At 33.9% G+C, this 7,756-nt stretch overlaps 1 long non-coding RNA gene across 1 annotated transcript; it reads left to right on the forward strand.

The window, feature by feature from the left end:
• Positions 1–4,770: 4,770 nt before the first annotated feature.
• Positions 4,771–6,635, forward strand: LOC124456479. The gene is made up of 3 exons (XR_006952298.1): positions 4,771–4,873; positions 6,103–6,178; positions 6,371–6,635. It is a non-coding gene; the product is annotated as an uncharacterized LOC124456479 (long non-coding RNA).
• Positions 6,636–7,756: the final 1,121 nt, after the last annotated feature.

The following is a 7,756-nucleotide window of genomic DNA, read 5'->3' on the forward strand; positions in this document are numbered from 1 at the left end:
TTACATGGATAAGGACCTTTACGATGTTCCCAGAAGGATTGCCATAATAACAACTCTGCATCTAAACCTAACTGATTGGGTAAATCAGCAACATAAAATTTTGAAACAATCTTAAATTTATGTCTCCAGTCAATCCCATTTTTTATAAGAGAAAACATTTTTGTTGGAACAATACTTAGTCCTTGATAAACATTTACACTTTCCGTGTCAAATCGCGCATCCAAAGACGAGAGAAGATGGTCAATTAAAGGAATCGTATAGATTCGTTTGTAATACTCGAGATAGAACGATAAGGAGCGTTAGGCCTTGTAGTTTGCCTTCCAATTGTCCTACGTTTACATTCTTCTACCCCAACCTTTGCCGCTAACGTCAAAGCAATGTCGTACCATTGATCATGATATGAATCAATAGAATTCCTCACATGTGCAACACTGCTTTTCAAAGAAGAGATCAACTCAATCCCGTCCATAACATCAATACTCTTTCCTTGCAAAAGCTGAGTAACAGGAAGCGTTAGATCAAAACATTTCTGGTAATAACCAAGAGGGCGATAAAATGAAACTCAGAAAGACCTTCAAGCAAAGAGGATGCATCAGCAGAGAGAGAGGGACTGCCACCTTTTGCCATGTTATCCAGTGTGTCAAAATTTGAACAAACAATTCTTCGAAAGTGTCTAAACCTTTAACTCGTTCTACCCATCTGGTTCTACAAACATCTGGCAATCTAGTCTTTTTTGAGTCCGTTTCTAAACTATTGCGTACAGTCTCCTCAAACGGTATATTGCGTGTTTGAGAAATATTGATAAAATTTGTCACATCTTTTATTTTGTTAAGTACTTTCTTAACCTCAATATCTGACAAAGAATCACAAACTGACAAATTAAGCCTATGACTATAACAGTGGGTATATAATGCTTTCGAGTTGAGCTTCAAAATTTGGGCAGCCAAACCTTTAACACAACCTGCAACAGCACCCGCACCATCATAACCTTGTCCGCGACAGTCTTCAATTGGCAAGCCAAGGTCTTTAAGTTTATCTAGAATTAATTTAGCAAGGTTCTCTCCACTCAATCCCCACTTACATTGAAGAAAGGCAATGAACTCCTCTCTTATGTCCATATTCTTATCAATAAAACGTAAAATTAGAGCCATTTGCTCTCTATGGGAAGAATCTGCAGCCTCATCAGCTATAATAGAAAAGAACCTATTAACCTTAATGTCGTTGACAATCTGTTCAGTAATAACCTCTCCAAAGCACTTGATCATTTTATTCTGGCTGGTCTTAGAGATGTAACTTCTATTTTTCCCACAAGATGTTAAGTGATCTCTTAAAACACCATCGCCTGAACGAACTTTAAAATTTAGTGTCTCCACAAAATTTCCAACACCCCCGGTAGAATACTGACCAACCTCTGGATGATATTTAGCATCATCACGGTGGCCACGCAAAGGCAAACCTAAGCGACCACAAAAAAGAATGCAATCAGCAATAGAAGACAGCTTACATTTGTTCTGAACGATTTCCTTTTTAAGATTTCTTTCTAACATGAGCTCTATTGGTTGCGCAGACCCTGACATTTGAGCACGTAAGGCAAATAAAATTGGATTTGTTTGGGCATGCAACCCCTTCTTCATCATGGCGTTTAAAAGTAAATGCAGCATCATTCCAGCGTGAAACCGGTTTAGAAAACAAATTTGTAATCTTAGAAGCTTTACCAGGAAGCGATGACCAAAAGCACGCATGACAAACAAAATGCACCATCTTTTGATGGGGAGTAGCATAGCCAGTCATATTTTTTAGCCAGTCATATCTAAAGCTCTTACCACCGGTCTTAGGAAAGGAAAAATTCTCATCAGGCCTGAAAACATTTTTAATCAATTGAAGAACACCAGAAGTATCTAAGCCTTTAACTTTATCCTGGTAAGTTGCAACATCAAAATTATGCGCAGAATGATACTTAAGCGGAGGACTTAATTGGTTGTTTCAACGTGATATAAGAAGGAACTTGTTTGGCAGAAGAAAAAGTTTCATTGGGCTTTTTTTCAAATAACTTGGATGGCTGTTTTTCTGATGCAGTAAAAAAGTTAGAAATAATTGGAATATTACCAGAAGGAAATTTTGCCACCTTCTTGGAAAATAAGGAAGGCACCTTACGTTTTTTTGCTGACGTTGTGGCTTGTGTAATGTCAGCAGACTTTCGCTTGTGTGCACTTGCATGAAAAAGAAGAGGGAAAAAATGGTTAGGCTGAAATGATTCTCCAGTTCTTATGTCACCTTCATGGCAGAATAGAATATGAATTTCTTTTTCAACCCTAGTAGTATGCAAGCGGGGTTGAATAACACGATTAAATAAAAGTTTGAGCCTGTGTTGTCCACAATCCGGATAATATGTAACAATACATCTTTTCAAAACTGAAGACAGACCCAAAATACAAAGAAATGATGACCATTTACCATCATTGCAATTAAAAACAGCCTCCTTCTTCACTAAATTTTCCTTACTAGCACCGGTATCTAAGGACTCAACAGAGACAGATAAAGGTAAAAGATTTTTATACTTCCTTAAAAAATCAGGATGCTCTTCAATGGCAGACAAAAGCAGGGATGCTCACAGTAAAATGAGCATTCAGGAAAAGCTCAAGTGAGGTTAAGATTCTTAAAGTTGGAACCAATCTATCATCACCAAGCAGAGACAAAGACACGGAACTGTACAAGCAATTCCCTGAAGCTTCTGATCTAAGAAAATACATGAAGCTGATGATGAAAGAATTTTTGGGTTTGGTTCCAAAATGTTCTATATATGACATTATTTGATAAATGTATTATATAATCATGTTATAATCTTATTTAGTTTTATTGAGTAATAAAATAGCTAACTGACAATAAAATCTCGCGTAAATATGATATTTACTTTATGTTTTTATATTGACAAAATCTACATTCTCTATATGAAATGTGTAATAGTGCTGACAACTATAAGCAGGGAATGAATATAAGTAATTCAAATAGGATAGTTAATAGTAGAATTATAAAGAATCAAGGAATAATCAACAAGCAGGTTGAACTGAAAATTTGACAAGTTTATCTCACTGTACATTCATAAAGTTTTAAAATGCGAGTCTAAAACCACAAAATCAGCAAGTTGAAAGGTTGATGAGATTTACACAACACAAGTGACCTGTAATATACAACCAGACGTTTTGCTGGCAACTTATAGCAAGCAGACTTTGTATAGTGCTTTCGTTTTGGAAACACAGCACAATTAAGCAAAATGCTTAACTTCCCTTGAGATTTATCTGCCTGCCAGCAAACCGTGCGAACGTAAACAAGGCAAGTCATCAATACCGTTTGTATGCATATTTACATTCTTACATATTGTTAGTGAAATATGAGAAAAATTGTACAAAATATATAGTTTACCTCAAAGCTATGCACGATTTTTCCTTTTGATTTCGAACAGCCAAAGGAATATAAGTTTCCGCGCAATAATTTCTGCTAATGCTGTTTGACGAGCTACTTATGGCACCCAATAGTTGCTCAAGCGATATCTCATCTTGCTCATTTAGTTGCCTGGCAAGATCAACATAAAAACCTGCCAAAATTTTACAATCATCTGCCGCAAAGGCAGCTTGAACAACACCGTAATCCATATCAGATACAACTGAAACTTTTTTAAACAAAGCGTGATTGCAATTTTGCGATGTAGCGAAAGATAAGACCTTCAAAATAAATGACCCCGCTGTGAATCAGTCAAAGTATCAAATAGCGTAAAATAACAAAGTAAAAATACTAGTCGATAATATAAAATATTATTGTTAGAGCCCTTGAAAGTCGTCAATCCATCAGGCCTCCCCACAGATACATCAAAACTGCAAGTTTCCATGGCAATAGGCGAATTGACCAATGAGAAGACTAAGATTTGACTTTTTGATGGATCTGTGGGCTTGAGATCATATTTGAGGCTAATTACATAGCTTTCCTTAAAAAAACGGCTGTACACTCAGGCCATTAATTAATTCTGATCGTTATGCTTTCGTTTGGCTTACGATATGTGATAGTTGACTTAATGTTTATTAATTTTAGTATGTTGCATGAATAATTAATCACCATTTCATACGTTCGTCGCGTGATGGATTTGATGACCCTTAAATCCGCCCCTGACGTTTAAGGCTTTTTGGGTTTAAATTATGCCAATGAACTAGTTATAAACTAGTCAAATAATTCAATTACAGCAATGGATATTTTTATATTCTTGGTGTGAAGTCGCTTTGAATTGTGCTTTTAATAAACTTAACTTTTGCCATCTTACGGATCAATTCTGATTACCAGAAACAGCTTGAAATATACCTAAATGACACAACCAAACATCGGACATGATGTTAACAAATCTATATAGTTTCTACAATAAAAATTCTATATCAGCTTTCCTTCATTTAATTTATCAAAATAAAATGTAATGTTATCTTATCAAGGCGTGAAATTTACTTTTCCCAACATTTAAGCCAACGAAGGCCTGTTTAGTCTTATTCAACTTAAACAATCAAATGAAACAAAACTTCTACAATCTGATATTGTGAATTTTCATGTATAAGACCAACTCTTAATTATGGAGCTAAGGTTTATTTTAACAAACACCCAAAATACCAAGGAAACGGTAATAAAATTCAGACATGTTAATAAAAACAATAAAAATCATAACGCCGTATCTTTGCTTTACATAACAATAAACTTTTAATGTTTCAATATAAATTGCACAAAACAATTTACCACGTATCAATTCAAAGGACGCAATCATTTGACGCTTAACTTTTGAGAACGTTAAGTGATTTGAAAGATCGAATGTTCAAAGTTTTGAGCCATCAACTAGTAAAAGGTTTGTAAGACTAAAGACAAAGAATTATCGTGTGTGTTAACGATGTATAAATGAGATCTTAAATAAAAGTTGTTCGTCAAATATAATTAATACAATTTTAATAAATATTAGTCTCAACCTGTTACTATAAAATATACATCATAGATACCCGTAGCAACTTGTGATCCTGTAGTTGTACACCAAATAAGCAAAGTTACAAATACAAACAATTTGCTTACCAAAAAATCACTGTCATCTAAAGGAAGTTGTGTTTATCATGATGTGCTTGCTTGCTAAGGAATTCAAATTGCTTGCTAGCATGCAATTATATTTATCTTTGGGTCCAGACGGTATATTTATAAAATATGTGTTGTTTCATTATACTTGTAATAGTATGAAATGACATTTATGAATCAGGAAGGAAATTTAGTTTGAAATTGCAAATGGACTCATGCATGCCATCATGAAATATTTTAAATATTTAGTCCTTGACTTGTGATTTGATAAACTTAACTTTTGCCACCATACGAATCAATTCAGATTACCAGAAACAGCTTGCAGTTAAATGTACCTTAAGATACAACCAAACATTGAACTTGATGCTAACAAATCTTTATAATTTCTACAAGACTACAACAAGAATTCTCTATCATATTCCCTTCATTTGATTTATTGCATCTAGAAGATAATGAAATGTCACGTTATCCAACGTTGAGATTTACTTTTCTTAACATTAGAGTAACAAACGCATGTTTTTTCTTATTCAACTTAAACAAGCAAAAGTTCCACAATCTGATATTGTGAATTTTTATACCATCTCATCCGTATAAGACCAATTTCTGAGGATGGAGCTGAAGTTTTCACCACTTACTCCCAAATATCTTGAAAACCGTAAAATTTAGTAAAATTTATACTTCTCATTTCTATTGATCAATTTCATCCAAAGTATATTCAATTTTATAAACATAAACAATAAAAATCATAAAACCGTACCTTTGCTTTACATAACAATCTATTCTTAAGATGTTTTAAATTCTGTGGCACAAAATAATTTTCCACATATCGACTCCAAGGAAGAATATATGATGCTTAAGTTGTCAGAACTTTAAATCTTTCTAAAAGTTCAACTGTTCAATGCTACACGCCGTTAACCAGTAGAAGGTTTGTAAGAAAAAAAAACAAAGAATTTTCATGCTTGATTACGACGTATAAATGTGACCTATGGAAGCTTGTAAATTTTGTAATTGTAGATAAATCAAACGAAGTTACAATTCCAAACAAGAACAATATGCTTATCATAAACAAATCACTGCCATCTTAAACAAGGTAAGGCTTTTTCTAAAGTATATTTAATTATTTATGATTCACCACGAAGTACATTTTCTTTAAAATCGCAAATGGACACATACATGTCATCATTGAATAGTTTAGATATTTAAGTCGTTTTAAAAGTAGAAATATTAATCAACAAGTGTGTTTATCTTTGTCATAAACTATAGTATCGCTTGTTCAATTTAGTAAGTCCACATTTTTATGGAGCTAAAGAATTTTGCTTATCTTCGTGACGTTGCAATTGTCTTTCCTCGATGCTAAGTTGTTGTATGCAAATTCATCGCATTAAATAATACAAGCTAGGCAATCTGGAAATTACGAAAAAGCTATAGAGTTTCACGAAAAAAATATGGAAATTCAAAAACAATCGTCAGGTCCAAATCATGTTGATGGTGCTCAGTCTTTGAACAATTTTGGTAATTTGTATTATGAAAGTGGAAATTACGAAAAAGCTATAGAGTTTTACGAAAAAGCTCTGGAAATTCAAAAAAAATTGTTAGGTCCAAATCATATTGATGTTGCTCTGTCTTTAAACAATCTTGGTCTGGTGTTTCGTAAAACTGGAAACTACGACAAAGCTAAAGAGGCTCACGAAAAAGCTCTAGAAATTCGAAAACAATCGTTAGGTCCAAATCATGTTGATATTGCTCAGTCTTTAAACAATCTTGGTAAGGTGTTTGAAAAAACTGGAAACTACGACAAAGCTAAAGAGTTTCACAAAAAAGCACTGGAAATTCGAAAACAATCGTTAGGTCCAAATCATGTTGATGTTGCTGATTCTTTAAACAATCTTGGTTTGGTGTTTGAAAAAACTGGAAACTACGAAAAAGCAAAAGAGGTTCACGAAAAAGCTCTAGAAATTCGAAAACAATCGTTAGGTCCAAATCATTTTAATGTTGCTAATTCGTTAAACAATCTTGGTGTGGTGTTTGAAAGAACTGGAAACTACGACAAAGCTATAGATGTTCACGAAAAAGCTCTAGAAATTCGAAAACAATCGTTAGGTCCAAATCATGTTGATGTTGCTAATTCTTTAAACAATCTTGGTATGGTGTTTTATAAAACTGTAAAATACGACAAAGCTAAAGAGTTTCACAAAAAAGCACTGGAAATTCGAAAACAATCGTTAGGTTCAAATCATGTTTATGTTGCTGTTTCTTTAAACAATCTTGGTTTGGTGTTTGAAAAAACTGGAAACTACGACATAGCAAGAGAGGTTCACGAAAAAGCTCTAGAAATTCGAAAACAATCGTTAGGTCCAAATCATGTTGATGTTGCTCAGTCTTTAAACAATCTTGGTACGGTGTTTGTAGGAACTGGAAACTACGACAAAGCTATAGAGGTTCACGAAAAAGCTCTAGAAATTCGAAAACAATCGTTAGGTCCAAATCATGTTGATGTTGCTCAGTCTTTAAACAATCTTGGTACGGTGTTTGTAGGAACTGGAAACTACGACAAAGCAAAAGAGGTTCACGAAAAAGCTCTAGAAATTCGAAAACAATCGTTAGGTCCAAATCATGTTGATGTTGCTAATTCTTTAAACAATCTTGGTGTGGTGTTTGAAAGAACTGG

The sequence above is a fragment of the Xenia sp. Carnegie-2017 genome, unplaced genomic scaffold, assembly GCF_021976095.1.
Source record: "Xenia sp. Carnegie-2017 unplaced genomic scaffold, XeniaSp_v1 HiC_scaffold_5, whole genome shotgun sequence".
Taxonomy (NCBI): Eukaryota; Metazoa; Cnidaria; class Anthozoa; order Malacalcyonacea; family Xeniidae; genus Xenia; species Xenia sp. Carnegie-2017.